At 38.6% G+C, this 20,538-nt stretch overlaps 1 long non-coding RNA gene across 2 annotated transcripts; it reads left to right on the top strand.

Annotated features, from left to right (window-relative positions):
- Window positions 1-7,516: 7,516 nt before the first annotated feature.
- LOC135436672 (uncharacterized) lies at window positions 7,517-8,580 on the top strand. Of its 2 annotated transcripts, none has more exons than XR_010437573.1 (3): window positions 7,517-7,567; window positions 7,705-7,976; window positions 8,038-8,580. It is a non-coding gene; the product is annotated as an uncharacterized LOC135436672 (long non-coding RNA). The 2 variants fall into 2 exon arrangements; XR_010437574.1 differs by having other exon boundaries at window positions 7,535-7,567; window positions 7,625-7,976.
- Window positions 8,581-20,538: the final 11,958 nt, after the last annotated feature.

The raw sequence follows: 20,538 nt of genomic DNA, 5'->3' as shown, positions 1-20,538 counted from the left end.
GGGAGGCAATGGGGGCAAAAAAAAAATTAAAAGAAAATATTCAGCACGCCGAGCAGAGCAAAAAAATAAAACACAAAAGCAACAGCAACAATGCAGGCGAGCCAAAGATGAGGCAAAGAAATGTTTATCAAAGTTCGTGCTACCTGCACGAGAGACGTTCGAAGGGGAATGTCGAATGTCGCTAAATGAAATTAGAAACGCATAAAAAAATAATACAATGCGCCCAGGGGTTGGCATAGCCTTTCTTCTTCTTCATCTTATTTTTCCTTTTCTGAAAAATCTACCTTATGCGACAAGAAGATTTGCTTAAGCTTGGGGGTGGGTGGTGCAGGCGGAGCGCAGCAATGTTGACAAGCATTTGGCATTCGGCTGCCCGCCGAGGGCAACTGATTTGCGTAGCTGCGACGCAAAGGTGCGACTCCTTCCAGTAATAAGTAAAATTCCAGTCGAGTTGTATAAAATAATAAACATAATTTTGCCAGCCTTTGCTGTCGCATTTTATTATTAACAGCAAATGCGTTGTATTTCATTAAAAGTTATGCCCGTGGTGTTGCCACGTTGTTTGCTGCAAAGCTTTCAGCTCTCGGATGACATCACAAAAGTTGCACGAAACGTCGAAATACGGGCAATCTCTTTAATATAATTATAATTATCCTCTTTATTATCGTGCTTATTTACATTTATCAATCTATTCATCCGCTTGCAGTGACTTTTTTGGTATTGCCGTGCAATAAATACAAATTGTTCACTTTAACCTGAACCTCGTGAAGCTGGTTTAACACATATAAGAACAGGGATTTTGGTTTACGACTTGATTTGTTACTTATTTACAAAATTTGGCCTTAAATATTTTTTATTACTAGATTTTCATGTCTATAAAAAGTTGTCTTCTATCAAATCTAATTAATGCCTTGCTGCTGGGTCTCCCTTAAATCATTTTTAATTTAAAAGAAACCATTTTTGAAAATCGGCTGAACCGGTCGTCAGTTTAGCTGTTTTTTTACTTATGTAAATGTAATTAAATTTAAACTCATTTCAAATCAACATTAACGTGTTTACCTAGTATTTCTCTTTACCAACATTTATATTCTATCTTTGATGCCGCGTTCGGATAGCATCCGCCCAAGACATGCCGACGGAAAAGATTCATTCAAAGCGCTTTGCTGGTTGATTGACGAGAAATAGCCTCCTTCCATTGTTGAGGGGCTATTTCACCGTCAGTTAGCTGCTACTCGCACTTTCTGGTATGTTGCTGCCGTGTCATGAATTTGAAACCAACTAAAGTAAATGAGTAAAAGAGCCTTGCTGTCATTAACACCAAATGCCTTAAACGCCGAGCTGCACTACAAAGCAGTGCAACACGTTTGACAACTGACAGTGCAACAGTTACTGCAGCAAGTTTGGCAAGCTCAAAGCTTGGCTCGTGGGCGAGGTAAGTGGTTGAGTTGCAGAGCAAGTGGCAAATGGTTGCGGCAACATGTCAGTTACACTGGCACAGCTAACCACTAGAAATTAGTATTGTATACTACCTACTCATTGGTTTGATGTCGAATCAAAGTTTAAATTAGTTGATATCTCCAGGATATCATTTGTCCTCACAGCTATCTGAATTAATCGCACTTCGTGAGAACGATTGTAACGTGTTTTGCCATACAACAACTTAATTTATAGCTATTTTTTTCTTTCGCAGATTTATAGTATTACTATTAAAAAAGCCACATGCAGATCTGAATTGATATAACATATTGAAAAAAATTGATACGTAAATATGTTAATATGCAGATCCCTGCCGATTTCAACGAGTCTTGTAAGCATTATAAACGAAATTAGGAGCTAGGATAATATTCAGAAGTGAATTACGAAAAATTGGAAAATATATAACATTTTTTTTCCCAAAATTGGAATTTCAGAATTCGGCAAAAAAAAAAATCAGATTAGTAACTGATGCACAAAAACATATTTAATACGTTTCAAAAAAACAATTGATTGTTAAAAATCTATGGATAAGCAACTAAGTCATGGACTTAAATGTCAAGCTAGCGTGGAAAAAATTGATTATTTCCGATTTTCCAGACATAGTAGTCCGATGTTGATAAGACTTGGTTCATATGTAAGAAGCAAAGTGCGTAGAGCAACTTATTAATGCAGAGTTTGATCAAAATATCTTAAAACAAAACAAAAGAGTATCTCATAGAAGAGCTTAATTTTCAACAGATCTTTTCGATACATCTATATAATAAAGTGGTCTGATCCTGAACAAGGAAAACCTCATAAATACCATGCTAATAAAATTTTAAGCAATTCATTGCTGTTGGGTAAACGTTTGCTCTCGATACACCACGGTTGACCTCGCTCGCTTTGTTTCTCTCCTTTTGAATAGCAAATTAAAATTTAAAATTCAATAAATCTCGCAACAAGGCACAAACACGCACCTGGAATACACTGAGCGGGAAAGGTAGGAGGCTGAAGGGAATGCCAACACATTAAAATGCAACAATTTATTTTACTTGTTGGCAATCGGAATAGCAACTCCCATCGTGCCCCTACAACTGGACAACATTCGCCCACACTTTGCATTTTTAACCCACTGCTGGAGCAGAACCAACAGAGCAGTCGAAAAACATTTTACGAGCGCATTTCAACTGTAACAAATGTCCCGGGGCCATATTGGGAGCACACACGGCAACTGTAAAATGGCGAACATTGGTTGGATATGGAGGCACTGGCGCTGGTTGCGACTCTGGGCTCCCGTATCAGCAGTCGTATGCCATTTGCAAGCACACAGCCACCAGGACGATTCCAGCTTGCAGCATGCAGGCAGCCAGCACACAAAAGCTGACCTCATGTAGCAAATCCAAAGCCAAACGGAGGAGTAACGGCGACTACATTGACTCAGAGCGGAGTTTAAAGCGAAGATTGGTTTGGGTGTTGGGCATCATGCGCACTGTCGGTTCACTCACTCAGATCGGACAACCGTGTGAGTGAATAGATGTGTGTGGACATGCGTTTGCATGCGTGTGTGTACGTGTTTAGTATGGCTCTGGGTGCAATTACCAATGAACGTAACAGGTGATCAATTGTAATAAAACTCCCAGGATGCTTTCGCTTTTCATTATTTGCATTGAACTGTCGCACAGACCTATGATTCTACCTGTGTCCAACCGCCTCCGTGCTTTTCAATCCCTGGTCACTGGCATTTAAGTTAGTGTCGTTGCCAATGCGTAGAATTATGTACACGGCGCGTATACTTGATTTCGCTCCTGTTACCCTTGCAATTGCAGCTATTCTTGCTGCCATCCATTGAGCAGGCGATTAAGCGTGACCAATTGCCCTAGCACTTTCCACCTGCCATGTTTATGGCATCTCGCAGCTCACATAAAACGTAAGCGCCAACATTTAATCACGTCCCAGTTAGAATATACACATATCCGAGTCTTAGTCTGAGGGCTTTGCTTTGTTTAGTTCGTTGTTGACGGCATTGACAACTTCATAAATTTCTCGTCAGTGCAATCTAAGCGGAGATTATACTCATCCATAGATTAGCTCTGCAATTTACTGCTAGGAACAAGTCGGTAGTGTCTGACTAGGACATAGTCTGTACGCAGCGCTGAAGTGCCCAGCTTCCTTCTATATAACATATATATTAATATACAGTCCGATCATTATTTTCAGAGCTTTAATATGGGAACCAACTGTGCTCAGCACGCTAGGCTCAACTAGGTATGCAAATAGTAAAAATTCTATATCTGCAAAGTTTAGTTTAATTCTATCATACTTTATTTTTTAAAATTTCATTTTCTAGTTTCAACATAGTTTTAATTTGCATGGTTGATTTTCAAACATATATCATATAAATATTAACAAACAAAATTTAGTTTTAAAATCTATTTATGAAAATGTGTATATTCCGTAAAGTCGCAAACAATTCTAATAATTGAATTACTCCTTATGCATCTAGCATATATAGGAGAATTTCATAGAATGCAATAAGGTTTTGTTAAACGAAAATATCTGGTGACCTAATTATTATTTTTTCATTATTAGCATTCTCTCGAGCAAAGCACAAATATAAAGCGTAATAGCCAAATTTTTCAAAGCACTTAGCTAAATGCATTAGGCCACCAACAACCACACACATATGCTTACACACAGGAGCACACACTTTCCCAAACGTACAGCTCTACATGCGCTCAGAAACAAGTGGCAGTTAAAAACCGCAAATTCAATTAAACCAACTTCAAAGTTTACTTTTTATTTTTTGTTGTAATTCCTGCACACCAGCGCTCAGCTTTTGCAACAACAACAACAGCAGCAACAACAATAATTACGCTTGAAAATGCTAATACATCAGCGTACGCGTAATTACTTCAAACACCTTGCCACACGGCAACGTCGGGTTTGGCCATTGGTGTGCTTAATCCCAGCGCTGTAACCATGCCACGCAGCCTCAAACCAGAAGCTGCAGCGTAGCTCATTAGCAGAGCAAATGCGTCCCCAAAAATACACACACACAGACACACGCACACACACCCAAAAGCACATACAAAAATCAGGCAGTAATGCCAGACAGACCAGTGCTAAAACCCAAGCCAAAAGCCAAAGCTAACTCATGTCTAAGTGTGTGCTTATTTTAGTGTGTGGGTGTACGTTTGTGTGTATTTGACTGTGTGTGTGTGTGTGTGTGCGTCTCTGTGTGAGGGTGGGCAACACTAATATGTCATGTTAAATTAACACTTTAATTTATTCCGCGTTTCCACGCTGCAAAGTGCATATTTAATCAGTTTTGTATTTGCGTTTGCTGCCCCCCACCATATCCTTCTCCGACCCACAAGCGTCGCATCAGTGGGTGTGGCATTCAGCCTGTCGGCGCTTTTGTCTGTATTAACACACACACACACACACACACATTTATATATATTATAGTATAAATGTATATATATTTCGTATATTTTGGCGTTCTCTTCTCTTTGTCTGTCTGCGAATTTTGTAAGCCTTTTTAATTCATGCTTGTATTTTTAATTGCTGCATTTAATACAACAAACGGAATATTTAATTCGTTTTACTACTTTGCAGCAATTAAGTAACTAGAAAATAATGCCAACATATTGAAAATTACATATTAACAGTTTTTTTTTTTTGCCAATTTGCATGCAGCACAAAAATAAAAACCGTTTTACAAAAGCATTTAAAAATTTTTAAAGTCATTAATAAATTATTGGCTAAAGTTGAAAGCAAACTAATTTATTTTATACTTTTGTGGCCAACTCAGTAATTAAAATGCAACCAAACTGGCACCATGAACTCAATTGTTGTCATAATACTCGAATCATGTTGTCAATTTGGCCGGCCTTATTTTACCCTATACCCACAAAATGTGACAGACGGGGTAGTATATGCTACCTTGTGAGAGATGGCTACAGCATAATAAAAACTATATTATACATATCTATCTGGTAAGTCTATCTTTCAAAATGATAGAGTCTGGCATGTAGCTTGTATCCAGTTCATGCTTATTTTTTTAATTTGTTAAACCTCGCTTTACCCAAAACAAAAATAAAGTTAAGAAAGTCGCAAATTTGTATACTTGTATATTATTTATTGTATTTATGTATATTAGCAATCAAATATTTTTGTGAGAATGACCCATATCTTATCAGCCATAATTTTCGGCAAGATACGCCAAAGACTTCTGAGGGTCTGAGACACAGCAGACTCCCTTTGGAGCAAAAATCCTAACAGCGTATTAATAACTCCATAATCATCTACACAAGCAAAACAAGAACGACGCGATGCCAGAGCACATTTTGGGAAACTGTCCGTGCTACTTACTCATTTTGAGGCTTTTGGACCAGGAAAGAATCTTACATTCTTGCAGACGGTATATATAAGGGCAAAGTGAAGGTAAAATAGATCCACGAGGTCGGAAGAAAGCACATTCAATACTAATAATACAATTGTATTAAAAAATCACGAGAGTTTCTCACTTATTTTTTTCGAGGTATATTTCCTTTATACCTTTGTGAGTACGTCAGCACTTAAGTGTATTTCGAGCTATCGAGGTATCTGCTAGTCGAGTCATCTCTTCTACTACTACATTTTTAGTTATTTCGTGATTTTGTACATGCACCGAGGCAGCAGAGTGCACAATGCAGGTAATTCAAACCATGCGCTGTTAAAAGGCAACCGGGCCAAAATGTCAACCTTACTGGGATCAGATCGAAAAGTGAAGCACCCTCAGCCCCAACTATAGATCCAGGGTCAGCATGAAGAGCAGCAGCAACCGCCCGGCTAATGCAATAATAAAGTAACCTTTGCCGCTTGCCCAGCTGAAGCCAACGGAAACACATGTTAGATATCTTCATGTTGGTAAGCCTTCACCTAATCCAGCGCACGGACATGTTGCACAATGTGAAGTTAATTGGATGTATGCGTCCAAGGACAAGCCTTTCAATTGCCTGTCAGCTGATGAACCACAGCGGTAGCTAGAAAAGTTCAAAAGGTAAGGCTAAGGTTTGAATTTACTTTGATCATGTTCTAGCCAACATAATTTGGATAAAACCTAAAACTAATATGTTAATTTTTAACTCAGCTTGTACCTGCTATCAACTCCATCGCATCCAGAATGAAATAGTAATAATATTTAGCAATTGATAATTTGTATAATATTTAATTTTAATTTTAATTTACAAAATCAAAAGTAAAATAGAAAACAATAATAATAAATAATAAACAAATATTAAAATTGGCAATAGCTGCTAAAGCTGAACCGGCGCCTTCTCTCCTAGGTCCGACGCCAAAACCCTAAGCCACATAGGCTCACGCCTTGATTGCAGGACAGTATTAGAAAACATTTTTATACAAAATTTGACCTCCGTTTTTCGCTACATACGGTTCGAATTTTCCAGAACCATGTCAACCCTACAGGAAGCTTCAGTAAAACTTCCGCTTCGTACCTCTTAAAGTTCAGTCCGTCAGTCAGAAGAAACTCTGTTATGAATATACAACAATAAATCGCTTCGGAAATCTTAACTAGCATATTTTATTTCATCATCCACTTTCATCAATATTTCTTTATTGTAAACTATGCAGGTTAAAGCAATGAAAATGCACAGCCAATGCAATTTGGCCTTGCCACCAAGTTAATACAAATTGTCCTTTTTGATTGCCAAAACCCTAAAATTCGAGGAATTTAACACAAAGGAATTCAGGTGGCTTCTATTTCTTAATTAAACTGTCGAGGAATTGTTGTACGTTGTGAATTGCAAGACATTCGGCAAAATCTGACTAAATAGAATGCAATTAAAACGCGTGAACTTATTGAAGGCATTGTTTGCTTTGTCAAAGGACAGATTTGAAATTTTCGGCATAGTTTGAACCTGTAGTCAAGTAAAGAAATTAAAGGAATTTGCAATTGCAGTGAATGTCATTTAAGTTATGTGACTGCAATTCGTATATGTAATAAACCTATAATATGATATGTTAAAATTTAATTTGACTGTAAATACTCAATTAGCTACCCACATGCTGTTTTCCTCAGCATTCACTAGGCTGGCCGTAAAATTTTTAGGTAAATATAAATAAATAGCTGGATAACGGCAAAAGAGTTAAAAAAAGAAAATCACAGCTGTTTGCAGTTCAAAACTCTGCTCAGTCCTGCCTAATTTAGTTTAAAGTGAAAACCTTTACCCTTTTTCCACCGCAAAGCAACAACACACTCCTAGAGTCAATCGGTGGAGATGCTGGAGCCCAGCCACCGAAATTTCAATTAAGGCCCGGCTCACACGCAGCCACACAATTTGGCACACTGGCAAAGTGGCAATCACCTGAGGTAGCTCAAAGTAATTTACGCACTTGAACTAATTTACCAGCGAAAAGTGGTTGGCCCGAGCGCGCTTGGTGCAGTGCGTTGTCGTCCGGGCTTAAAATAACTGAGTTTCCACTTGAATGTTGGCATATCAATCACAAATATCGCCAAGGTGCTTGCGAGTGGTTGCACTAATTAGAAAGTAAATTGTGCTCATTAATTAAATTCCACAGTTGATGAAGCAAGTCTTTGTGCGCCCTTTGCCTCCCCATTGGATCCTTACTGCCACATGAGAGGCATGCCAATCAAACTGCAAGTTGTTAACCGGAAGCTTTTACTTCTTTTGGCACTTGGCCGTTAATCAAGCCCCAAGCAGCTGTGATTTAAGCAATATGTATTCCTGGCCCGAGCAGCTGCTTTGTAATTTTTTTTTTTTTAATTTAAAATTATTTTGGGCCGCATCATTTACACGCAATCAAGGCGAGCCGACGCACCTCAACGCCCACTCTTGAGACAAGTATCATAACTCAATTTCATGTGCAATTTCATGCACCTGCGACGGCACGTAATCGAGCTGCTTGCCACACCTCCACACCTCATCTATATGCCATGGCGATGGCCTGCAGTTAGCGCCTTTGTGATGTCTGCTGCATAACCAAGTAGCCTGGCGATTGCCACAATTTTGTAATCAGCGGACTGTCCATTTTATAAAAAACACTTCAAAAGTCAACTGCAATAAAAAGCAGCAGTCAAAGGGCTGTCAAGCCCCGCTCAAGTACACCCCCTTTTGTTGACAAGCATGTGTGTGTGTCAGTGCGGGTGTGTGTGTGTATATACACTAGTCGAGTGGTGGAAAAAATGGGGTACGTGTGCTCAGTCGTGTGCATGAAATGAGCAATTTTAAAACAACAAACGGCGTAAAAAGTCAATAGCCAATATCGTACAAAATACTCTTCCATTCCGCAAGGACGAAACAAAATGATACAGGCTAAGGGCAAACACAATATACCAGCAGGGGCGTGGCTCAGCCAAAGGATGGGCATGTGGCTGGGTTATGTCTAGCACTCCAGCTTGGCTTTGGCTAAGCAAATACGATAAAGAATGTTGGTTATATCGATGCATGGCTAACACCATGTTTGCCTACAAATATTTCCTTCGGCTCCAACTCTGCGTGTTTCGCTGTGTGGATGTACTGCCTTTTGATTGCCACACAAGGTTTTGAATACGTTTACTTAAGCTCAGCCAAAATGTTTAACACAACGTACGAAAATATTAAGATAAGATTAGATTAGATAACTAAAGTAAAATTTATAAACTTGCCTATGATTTTTTATACTGCATTTTTTAATACGTGCTTCTAAGATGGCTGGAATCGGAAATGTTGCAAATATATAATGAAAAATCATGTTAACTTCGATGCGCACGTTTGCTCTGGATGCAATATTTTCCGGCATAGCCAGCAGACAGTAAATACTTAGTAGCACTCATGGATGCAATCACGAATGACAGCAAGGCATATTGTTAATGGTATATCGTAAATATGAAGAACAATTCATTCGTGGAATTTTGACAGGTATTTCATATTAACTCAAAATTATAAATAATTTTTGGTAATGTTCAAATATTTCGATTATTTGTGTGCTGGAATATATATTAATTCACTTGATTTATTATGAATATGAATAGATTAAAAAATTCAAATAAAAAAAAACTAGCGCGAATGTTGTTAGCACGTTCCATTGAATTATAGGCTACAGTCCAGATTTATAAAAATATAATAACATATTTTTTGAAGCGGGTATACACGACTATATATTCAAACTTTGAAATCTCGTAACAACGCGAGCCAGAAATTGCACAAAACCAATCAATTTTTTTTCACTTTGCTAACAAGTATAATACAAATAATACTAAGTGTTCATCAAAAGAGGCAATATTCTTTTAGTTAATCACAATGTCAATGGGGAAATGGTTTTGCAATTATGATGCCCAATAGCACTCTAATTTCCGGTACATACATCTATATGCATATTCATAATTCCTTGTTCAAACTACGAATCAAATAAAACGGAAATTATTAATTCTTACGCATGAATTCGCTCGATTTAATTTTGATTTTTATCTGTCTACACACATTTTGCAATTGATGAGGTTTCGTTATGGCTTAAAACGTTTTGTGTATGCGGACAGATAATTGAAATGGACACACGATTGAGTGTGGTGTGTGAGTGTGTGTGTGTGTGTTTGTGTGTGGAATGCCACTCAAGCGTATTCTTGTGGGTTATGAATTTTTATGAGTGCCCGGCGGACAGTCAATAAATAATAGAATAGTTTATTTTGGCTACCCTTAAAATTGCATAAAATTACAACGCTGCAAAAACACGCAAATAATGTATATTAATAAAATGCGGTACAAATATTTTGCCACAGTTAGTAAAACATAGTTAATATTTAATCCATTTGGCTGTAATGTTCACATAATTAAGATATGTCGAAATTTTCATTTAAAATATGCACGGGCGCACAAAGGTATGCTATGAAATGTAAACGCACGGGTATGCACGCCGCGTCCGAGCTGCGTCTGCGGTCACATCAACAATGTAACCTCAATGCCAGCGAAAAATATTCGCATATTTAACTGGCGGCCAGAAAAAGCGAAGCCGTCCCACTGCCACGCCCTAACAGCAACGACCCCCCTACAGTTGCCCTACAGACAATTCCTGCCTCATAATTAAATCACGTACTATGCAAAACTCAACCAAGCAAAATATGCGGCTGCTGCAGGAATTATTAGAAATACAATAGCCTGTGGAAACGAACGAAAACATTTCTGTGCATGGACATTTGGCTGGTTTATGCCTTGATGCTACTTGATCTATGACAAGAGAAATTAATTAATCGCAAAATCATATTACGATAGAGGTAGATAGACAAACAAGTTATCTCTATTCCCTGCGCATTTATAAGCGGGCTTTCAGAAGTTTAGATAAGGTATTATAGGTGAAATATCGTGAGTTTAAAAAAGGTATTATAGGTTGCAGATGTATGATGTCTGTCAATTTTTTTTGTATTGCCCTCAGGCATTGAAATATTTTGAGATATTCGTAGCTCCTGCCATCTGCAATATGTGTCTGCAATTTATAGTTAAAGCTTATTATTGCTCTTAGGGACTTGCAGGACTTTTGAATACATTTTTTAGAACGATCAAAATTGAGTTCTTGTAAATAGGACTCAATAATATGTACATTATGGAAAATAATGCCAGTCTTCATACTCCAAGAGTAGGATTCAAACCAGAATCCTCAACAAGTTTGGATTGAATGCCAGCGCATCTATAATACTTTTTGATTATTATTTATTGGATTAGTAACTTCTACTTAATTTGATAGTCCGAAGGAGAGCAAGAGCTTTAGAGTAGGCACATTTCAAAGTGTTTGGCACAAATTTTTGTTAAATGGAAAATGATTACGTGGCATGGCAGATGCAGCCGACACGTACGGCAATTAACATAATGGGTGTAATCAAGAGGCCGCTGCATTTGTTGCCAATTTATAGACGCTGGCATTGCGGCCTGGCCAGTGTGTACATAATTGGCATTAAAAATAATGCGTTTGAATGTTCAGAAGAACTCGAAAAAAATTGAGGACGTGAAAAATGTGGACGCTTAACTGCAAGCGATTGCAATGGCGACAATTGTGGGGACACAAATGGACGTCGATTGCGCTAAGCACACACACACTGACACACACACACACACACACATTAAAATTTAGAAAATCCCCCATTCAAATGGCCAGCACGTAGAAAAGCAGACGCTATGTAACAGGTTAAACACTGCAACACGTTAATTGCGGCGCTTAATTGCGCGCAATTTGCAACTGTTGCATGTGAAACAGCGAGACAGTGTGAGAGAGAGAGAGAGAGCAAGCGATAGATAAAGCGAGTGTGTGCTCATGTGTGTGTAAGGGAGAAAGCGAAAGTCGCCATTTTTATGCAATAACAATAAGGCTGCATAACAATGCATGGCGGCTTTTTGAAAAATTACTCAGCACGACGAAAACAGCAAAGAGCCATTTGTAGTTGCCACAAAATGCGGCCAAATGCACAGGACACAACGACACAGCTACGGGATTGCTATCTAATAGTTTGCCTGGCTACAACTGCCGCTTCACTGGTTCCCCCGCCCCCCCCCCCCCTCCCCAACCTCAACCAACCTCTCGTAGCGGCTAACGACTGACCAGCACACAATGGTCACTCTAATTGCCGTACATTTTCGGGCTTCAATGGGTTAGGCCGTGGCGTTCAGGGACCGGTAAAGGCACACACTGGGGCAGCTTATGCTTGTGGCAGCATCAGAACACTCCTGCCCCTACCCCACCCTCTCCTCCCCATCTCAGAGGTTATAACTGAGTCACACGCGAGCTACTACATGTGTGTGTAGGCATACACACAAGATTCGTGTGCAATTGTGCATGCAAAAAAGCAACATTTAAGTTAATTTTTGGCTACGCAAATTGCACAATTTGGTCGAGTGATTAATTTTATAGACAATTTTGTGGTCGTCCTGCATAAAAGCGGTCTATTATCTAACATTGCTATTGTTATTGTAATTGCCATTGTGTATTTGTGTGAATGTTAACTGATTTTTATGTCTATAACCTGGAATTGTCATATATTTTGCGCATTGTTTGAATTTAAATACTTACTGCATATAAGATAACATTCCAATAATATTAAATATGAAAAAAGTTTCCTACATTTTAGAAACTTAATCATTATAAACATGGCTAGAGATGTTAGTAAACGACTTAAAAGCTGAGCATTTTAACTTCTTCCCAACGCTAATCAAGATCTATATTCCATTACATCAACTTCAATGAAGTCCCTGAATTAAACAATTTTCTTCTGCAATCCTTAGCGAGCTCCGCAGTATTCATGCATCATACCCAACTCCGCATCCGATCTAAATTCTGTTACTTGTAAAATTTGTCCATTGGAAGTAAACAAAGAGGCATTCATTAAAGCTCTTAACATGGACACAAGCATCTCAAAACAGGGACTAAATTAAATGAATTAAATTATCTATAGAAAACTGTATTGTGGTAATGTTGTTATCATTTTGGTAAAATAACGATCGAATACAGCCGCTGGCGAGCAGCGCACAATAACATGGTACAACAACGTAGCAACAACAACAGCAACAACAACGATAACAAGCCAATTTGGTAACCAAATGATAAAGTCAATTTTAATTAGCTAATGAAAAACGTAACATGAACATTTTGAGCATGTAAATTAATTTTCGTGTCGTGTCGTCTTGTTCTGTAAAGCATTCTCTTCAATTATGCGATGCGAAACAATCTGTCAGTGGGCGTGGCAGACGGAGACGCCGCAGGTGACTAATTTAATTTTTCTGATAATGTAATTTACCGCCTCCGTACCCTCCCTCTCCTCTGCCAGCAAGGAGCGAGCTTGCTGGGCAGCGACTGCGACCAAAACAATTCATTTTGACAGTTGGCAAAAACGCAACTGCACAGCAAAAATGTCAGTTTTTGAGGTCCGTTCTATCCGTATCTTCAAAGTTGTGCGCTCCATATTTGTTGTGTGGCCGTGGGCCATATTCGGTAGTTGGCATTGCGCTGCTGCTTTATGCTGTGATTGTAATGCATTGGGCTGGTGGAAGAGTAGCAGCGATGGTTGATGCCATCTGCTTCTGGCAGCTGTGAAAATTGCCTGTCCACGTAAACAAATCAGCATTCTGGTTTAATATATGTAGCATAATCGAAATCAGTTAGATCTAATGTCAGTTGCCAAAAATTTGACGATGTTTAATACTCATGCATTATGTATGTGTATGTGTGGTCGGCTATCAAAGAGGGAATCAATGCAACGGACTTATTATTATGGAATTCTGATCAAAAATGTTCCTTGGTTTTTTATTTTGTGGAAAATTCCCCCTGCGGCAGCTACTTAAATTTAATAATGTGCATTCAAGCGTACAAGCGCACATGAGATAGGAACTAAATCGGCCCGTTAAGCTTAGCAGCCCCATCCTTCATTACTTGTGCTTGGATGACCCAGAGGCTAAATCGATGTGACCCCTTATACACACAAACCCAAGGCAGCTGCCCTTTTTACACACACACACACACACACACATCTGTAGCCCAAAAATTAATAATTCAAAAGTTTACATTTCGAGAGCTAACTGGCCTTTCAAAGCCAAGAATTCAGTTTCGGACAGGCTTTAAGCATTTTCAAATAATATTTCATTGATTTCTTCAATTGAAATATCAAATATGTCTAGCTCGTAACAAGTTTAATTAGTTTGCAGCTTGCAAATAAATTTTAAGTCAATTCAATTTGCACAAACTAAACATCAAATACGTCTGCGTAGGTGTGTACAGGTGAAAATATGACTGTGTTGAGATTTGCATATTTTATATAGCAAATTCTCGCAGTAAGAAGAAGCAATAGCAAATACTACAGCAACAACAACAACATCGACCGCAACAATAACGACGAGAACTTTGGAAACGCTGACAACTTTGACGTTTGCCTAAAGTTGTCATAAAAGCTATTATTCATAAGTGCCAGCCACTGGGTTGTCACAGCATTTTCCAGTGGGCGTGGCACATTTGGGCAACGTCGCTGTCGCTGACACAAAATTCAAACATGTACACACGCATGTAAATCGGAATCATTACACGGTAATTAGAAGCTCTCAACAAACTACTCTCGGCAGCGGGCTCTAAGGCTGACTGTGGGTGGCCCAGAGCTGGGGTATGGACAGTTTTTCAGTTTCTCACAATTTGATTGTTCAGAGAGACGCTTTAATTTATTTATGAAGCCGAGACACATCAATCTTGCGCAGCTTTTTGGATTTGCCATATGCCAGCCATGAATGTGTGTGTGTGTATGTGTGTGTGTGTGTGTGTGTGTGTGTTTGTCGTCCCTGAATGCTGTAACATGCAATGCCATGGTTTGCTGAATTTGAGTTTAATGACGTGTAAAAATGTTTTTCACGGCTTTTGATTATATTTTACCTTAAGCGGCGCTTAAGTTTTGGTATATACACACATACAAGCGCACACACACGTACACACATGCACGTATGTATATAGACCTGGCTATAGATCCCTTCCGTTTGCCATTTGCAATGAATAATGTCGTCGACGTCCTCCATGGCGTCTCTTTTGCATATGAATACCTTTTAGCAGTGTCGCTGATTAGCAACGCCAACTGACAATGGCAACGTCCCGGGAGCGGAAACATTTTAATGATATGCGACCGGCATGATGCCCCACCCCCCACCCGCCATCACCCACTTCGCCTACTATACCCCTTTTTGAATTGGGCTCACAGTTATCGCTTTCAAAATATTGTTATGTGCTTTTTTGGGGTCGCTGCGTTTACGCTACGTTAAGCGTATTGTTTTGTAAATGCCCTGATTTAAGTTGAGAATTTACTTTAACATTAATTTTGATTGTCGCGCAATGAAAAGTTATGATTACGACAATTTATTGAAGTTCTGGAGGCGCACAAATAACGGATGTAATTTTCATACAAAAACTTTTTTACAATGAAAAAACCACGACAATCTTAGTTTGAAAACAAATTGCGCACATTTGCCAAGTTTAGATCAAAGAGGCATGCATGTGCCATTTAGTATATGCATACAATTTAGATGTCAAATTAACGATTAATTTAAATCGGAAACGTTTTACACATAATAGTTCAGATACAACAAATATCTTAAACAAAGTCTTTAGTTATATATTTCTTTATAAAAAGTTTAGAGCATTGCATTGGTATTCGAATTATGTATATTGTTTTTTCTTCTTAAAATTAAGTTATTTGTTTACAAATACAATCTAAATTTCAGTTTTTCATCACATTTAGCAAATTTATTGCTTACTAAAATCAAGTAAAATCTTAAAGTTGAAATATAAGTGTTAAAAGTGAAAACTGTTTACAAAGCCCGAACTGACGTAGAATATTATTTTTAATGCGGATTGCAGTGACAAAGTAAAACAGAAAAGTTGCCCGTTGTTAACAACAATGGCCACTGTTGACAATTGTGCCAAGCGCGTCGAGCAGCTGGCCATGGTTGCCCCACACCTCTGGCTCCCGCCTCTGAAAAAGTGTACGCTTTGACTTATTTAATGCCCGAGTAAACCTCTAAAAAGCCCCAACAGCAGCAAAAACAATGCCACAAAGTCATAGAAATACAAAGTAAATAGCAAATACGTGCACTTTTACTTGTTGCTGCCTGACGCTTGGCCCTTATTGTTGGCCCATTGTCTGTGCAGCCAGCGCAAACCCTCAGCTAAATGCAGCTTAGCTTAGCTGTTGGCTGCCTAGCGACCCAGGTGATATTATTGGCCAAAGTTAAACAATTGTAAACAGTTACAAGTCACAACAATTGCGATAGTTTTTAGTTTTCCGACTCGCTGGCTTCCTGTTGTATCTGCTCTTGTCCTTATTCATATATACATACATACATATATAAGTATTTATTTATACCCTGTACCTATTCAAATTAAGTAAAAAAGCTATTTCAGTTTTGTGCAAATGTATGTAATGGGCATCTCTGCACCCATAAAGTATATATATTCCTGATCAGAATCACAAACTGAAACATTACAAAATTCTACAGATAGAGACTGCAAATTTGACACGTAAGTCCCGCTATTTTTCGCGTAGTACAACTTTTTAAATATCGATTTGTCAGATTAGGTTTTTTGAGACACTCAACTTGGTATAAAGACTCTCGCCTGGTGCGCACAGATCCAATTGTTTCCTTCTTGGAATACCTCAAGAGAATTATTTTTATATGCAAGAAAGAAGGAGCAGAACGGCGCCCAATACAGAATATTTTATAGTCTGGTACTCCCGAAACGAGCACTCTTAGTTGTATTTACCAGACTTTTCGTGTAGTTGGTTAAGAGTTAGTAGATTTTGGGATTTAGCTGGCTTTTAGCTGCAGTCATGCGGCACAGCTGGCATTTATTAAGCTTAAATGAGAACGAGATTTACCAACTCAGGTATTTGCACAAATATTTACAAAACATCTTACTGAATTAATATTACTTGCAATTGAGCTCACAAATGAAAATCGCCAAGGAATAATAAAATATTCTGAACAGTGAGCAAGAAAAGCAAATTACTGTATTTTCTGTAGCATCATAACAATTAATGCTTAAGCAGCTTGGGCTTATCGTAACCGTAAGCCATAAATGCAACTACAATGATAGTAGTTCGCCCCGTTCACATCGGATTATCATCATAACAATGACCATCTATAGATATTACAAATTTCATTACTAGCGTACAGGTTCTTTTGTGCAACACACGAAGACACACGCACACACACACACACACACACACACACACGCGTATAGACTTCATTTGTGCATCGGTAACAATGTAATCTACCCGGCGACAAGAGCAATAATCAAATGCAGGCAGCAAAGCCTAACAAAGCATATGGCCAAATGAAAGCAATGCATGCACGCACAAACCGAGCTTAAAATCCCAGTTCGTAAATGACAGAAATGACCGAATACGAATGCGAGTGCGATGGTAAGTGAATACTGTGCATACGCCGGCCAGACTTCTGACCTTTTTTGCCGCAGCTACAACTTATTGTGGTTACAAATTGTGGCAAAAGCTATCAATGATATTATCAGACCACCGAACGGCTGTCCGACAAAACGACAGTCCGACCATATGCAAGCCCAATTACATCCGGTTGCAGTTCCAATTTCAATTTGCCGTGGTCGTCGCGCACAAAGGAGCCAAGCGTAGGCCCGAAGGACAATTCATGCGCCATGTACCATGTGCCATGTACCATGTGCCATATGCCATATGCCATATGACTGTGGCTGCTGCTTGGCATAATATTAATTTAAATTAGACAGCTGCTGGCCAGAGCGGACCAACAATGCATCCATGGCGGATCTATTTCTATGGAGCTGGCAGGTTGGGGCCTGGGACCTTATGGCCAAGCTTGTGGTGGCCAATAATAATGGGCTAATAGTCATACGCTTCGCTTCACCTGTGTACTAATCATTTTACAATCGGTTTAGAGATTGGGTTTCCCATTGGCAGACGTACCGTAAAATTGGCGAATTCGAGAATGAAATTTACAGCACAGGACAGCACAGCCGGAAATTCCAACTAAACCGCCTAATTAACCACAAAATGCAGCTAATACAATATATTTTACCCTAACATGCAAGAATATAAATGATTTGTATGAGCCTGTAGAGTATTTGAAATTGTCCTGATATCTAAAACGAATAGAAGAAGACAACCATAAAGAAATATGGTCCCGACAGCCGAGTCGATATAGCCATATCCGTCTGTCCGTCCGCCCGGCTGTCTCTTTACAAAACTTGACATTTACGATCTTTACAATGCTTATAGAAAGATTCAATCAGAAAATTGATGTTTTGTGTTTTTTAATGATTCTATTCTATTCTTCCAACACACCTGCAAAACTTTATCAAATCGAACTACTTTAAGAACAGACAGTTGGAAAGAAAGCTTTAAAATAAATTCATATGCCAACAAGGGTATTCAATTTTCGGCATGCTGAAGATAGTCGTTTATTTTATTTATCCTCGTTTTGTTTAGTTTATGCATTTTACGCCTCACTTAAATGCATTAATATACATTGCTTATACTGGTCGCTACATATGCAAATTTTGTGAATTTCCAAAACTGCCCCGCGCTTTCATATTTTGTTCTATAACATTTGGTCTGGTTTTTAGTTGTTTAATTTTTTTTTCCATTTGTTTAATTTGAACTTTTTTATCCGAGCTTATGCAAAATTTGCAAAGCAAATTTTCAGCTTTGACGGGTCAGCAAATTCTTCAATTAGGGTTGAGCCAATTAACAAGAACACACACGCACACATATATGCATATACATATGTATATATATGTATACTTGCCTCATACAGTTGAAGCTTTCAGTCATGGCGGCCACACATATTTCCGCTTCCGTTGTGCATTAGTCGCTTCATGCAACATTTTGCGGCGCAGTCGCCAATGCCGCCGCACATAAATTATAGCAAATTGTTTGCATTTAATTGCATGGTTTGGTTGACATTATTATTGCTTTGTTCCTATTGTTGTTGCTAACAGCGCATGCATATCTCATACAGATCCAAATAGATTTGTTGATGGCTGCATGTGTGTGCCCGCTCGTCGTAGAATCTTCCGGGCGGTCTGAGGGTTTGATATAGTCGCGCTAATTAACTGTTACTCCCCAGTTCGTTTGTCCTATGACCCAGCTGTCGGTCAGCCACTTATCGAGTTGCGAAACAATGTACGGCACCCAGAATCCATTCCTCAGCAAATATGGCAAGGGTTGACAGGACTGTTAAGCTAGCATGGTTTACATATCTACACAATAGGAGGCATAGGTTCGTTCTCTGCATAGACAATGGTATATTACTGAATTCAAATTCAAAATGTGTGCTATTTAAGAATTAAAATCTTAGGAATTTAAGCAAACGAACAGTGCGTGCTCAAAGCCCATTGTTCTGCTACATTCGGATTCCACAGCTTAAAGGAAAAAGAGTATTGTGAAGCTAATTAGTCGCTTTCAATACTTTAATAAGAAAAAGAGAGAAAATTAGCTGTATAACCAAATTTTTAATGATTACAGTAAGTCAGAAAATAAAAAAAACGAAGATCCGAACTCAAATTTAAATCTTATGGTAAACAGTGATTTTTAAAATGTTATACTAATAGTTATTAATAATATCTTTTTTAAGTAATAAAACTAAAATTATCAAAATTTGTATCAAATAAAATTTATTATTATAAACAAAAACCACAATATTGAAGAAGATATTTGGTTGGGTCTTACAAATATATCTTTTTTATCGATGTGATATTTGTTGAATGATTAAAGTAGAAGTTAAGCAAAATAGCGATTTTTCTGTAATAGCAGAAATTTACTTAAGGAGATTGACCAGAACATTATATGCATTTACGAGTGGTCCACTGATATTAGATCCACAAATGCTAAACGATTCCACTTGAATTTACCCGGCAGTTGCTAAATGTTAATAATTTAGGGTAATAGTGCTAACTGAGGCGTTAGCTATGCCACAATTATCTGCGAGTCTTGTATCTGCTACAAGAGAGCTGCGTAAACCCACCTAATTGAGGTGTGCTTGTAATTTACACTTCAGCAAATCATTTCAGTGCTATTTGTCTTGCCATGTATTGCCTCCATCCTTATAATCGTTCTCGAATGATACACCATTCACGATATACGTAATCGGGCTGCCGCATCAGCATGTAAATTGCATTACCTTTGGGTTCGTGGGGCCCCGAGCATCAACTTGCGTAATGCAATAAACAGCTCGTAAATATTTTGATACCAATTTTCCAGCGTAATTGACTCAACGGTACTTTGAGTGTCAAACAATAAATTCAATTACCAATACACATGCGTTCAGCCGCTACAGAACCCATCTCTCCAGAAATCGCACCAGCCCATACCCTGGGCTGAGCGGGGCCACATGTCAGTGTCGGTGATGTTTAACCCTACCGTGCACGTGTTACGGCTACGGCTATAGCCACGGCCATGCCAATGGATACCCCGAAAATCTCGCAAGGAGCGGGCGCTGTAAAACCAAAGCAAGCGGAAAATCAACGCACAACTCGATAAACATTTGTATGAACAGCAAACACTGGCTGGAGAAAGAAAAA

This window comes from Drosophila montana, unplaced genomic scaffold, assembly GCF_035044405.1.
Source record: "Drosophila montana isolate Dmon_TW-CO22-7 unplaced genomic scaffold, ASM3504440v1 contig_3733_1, whole genome shotgun sequence".
Taxonomy (NCBI): domain Eukaryota; kingdom Metazoa; phylum Arthropoda; class Insecta; order Diptera; family Drosophilidae; genus Drosophila; species Drosophila montana.
This window is presented reverse-complemented; position numbering and strand designations above follow the sequence as displayed.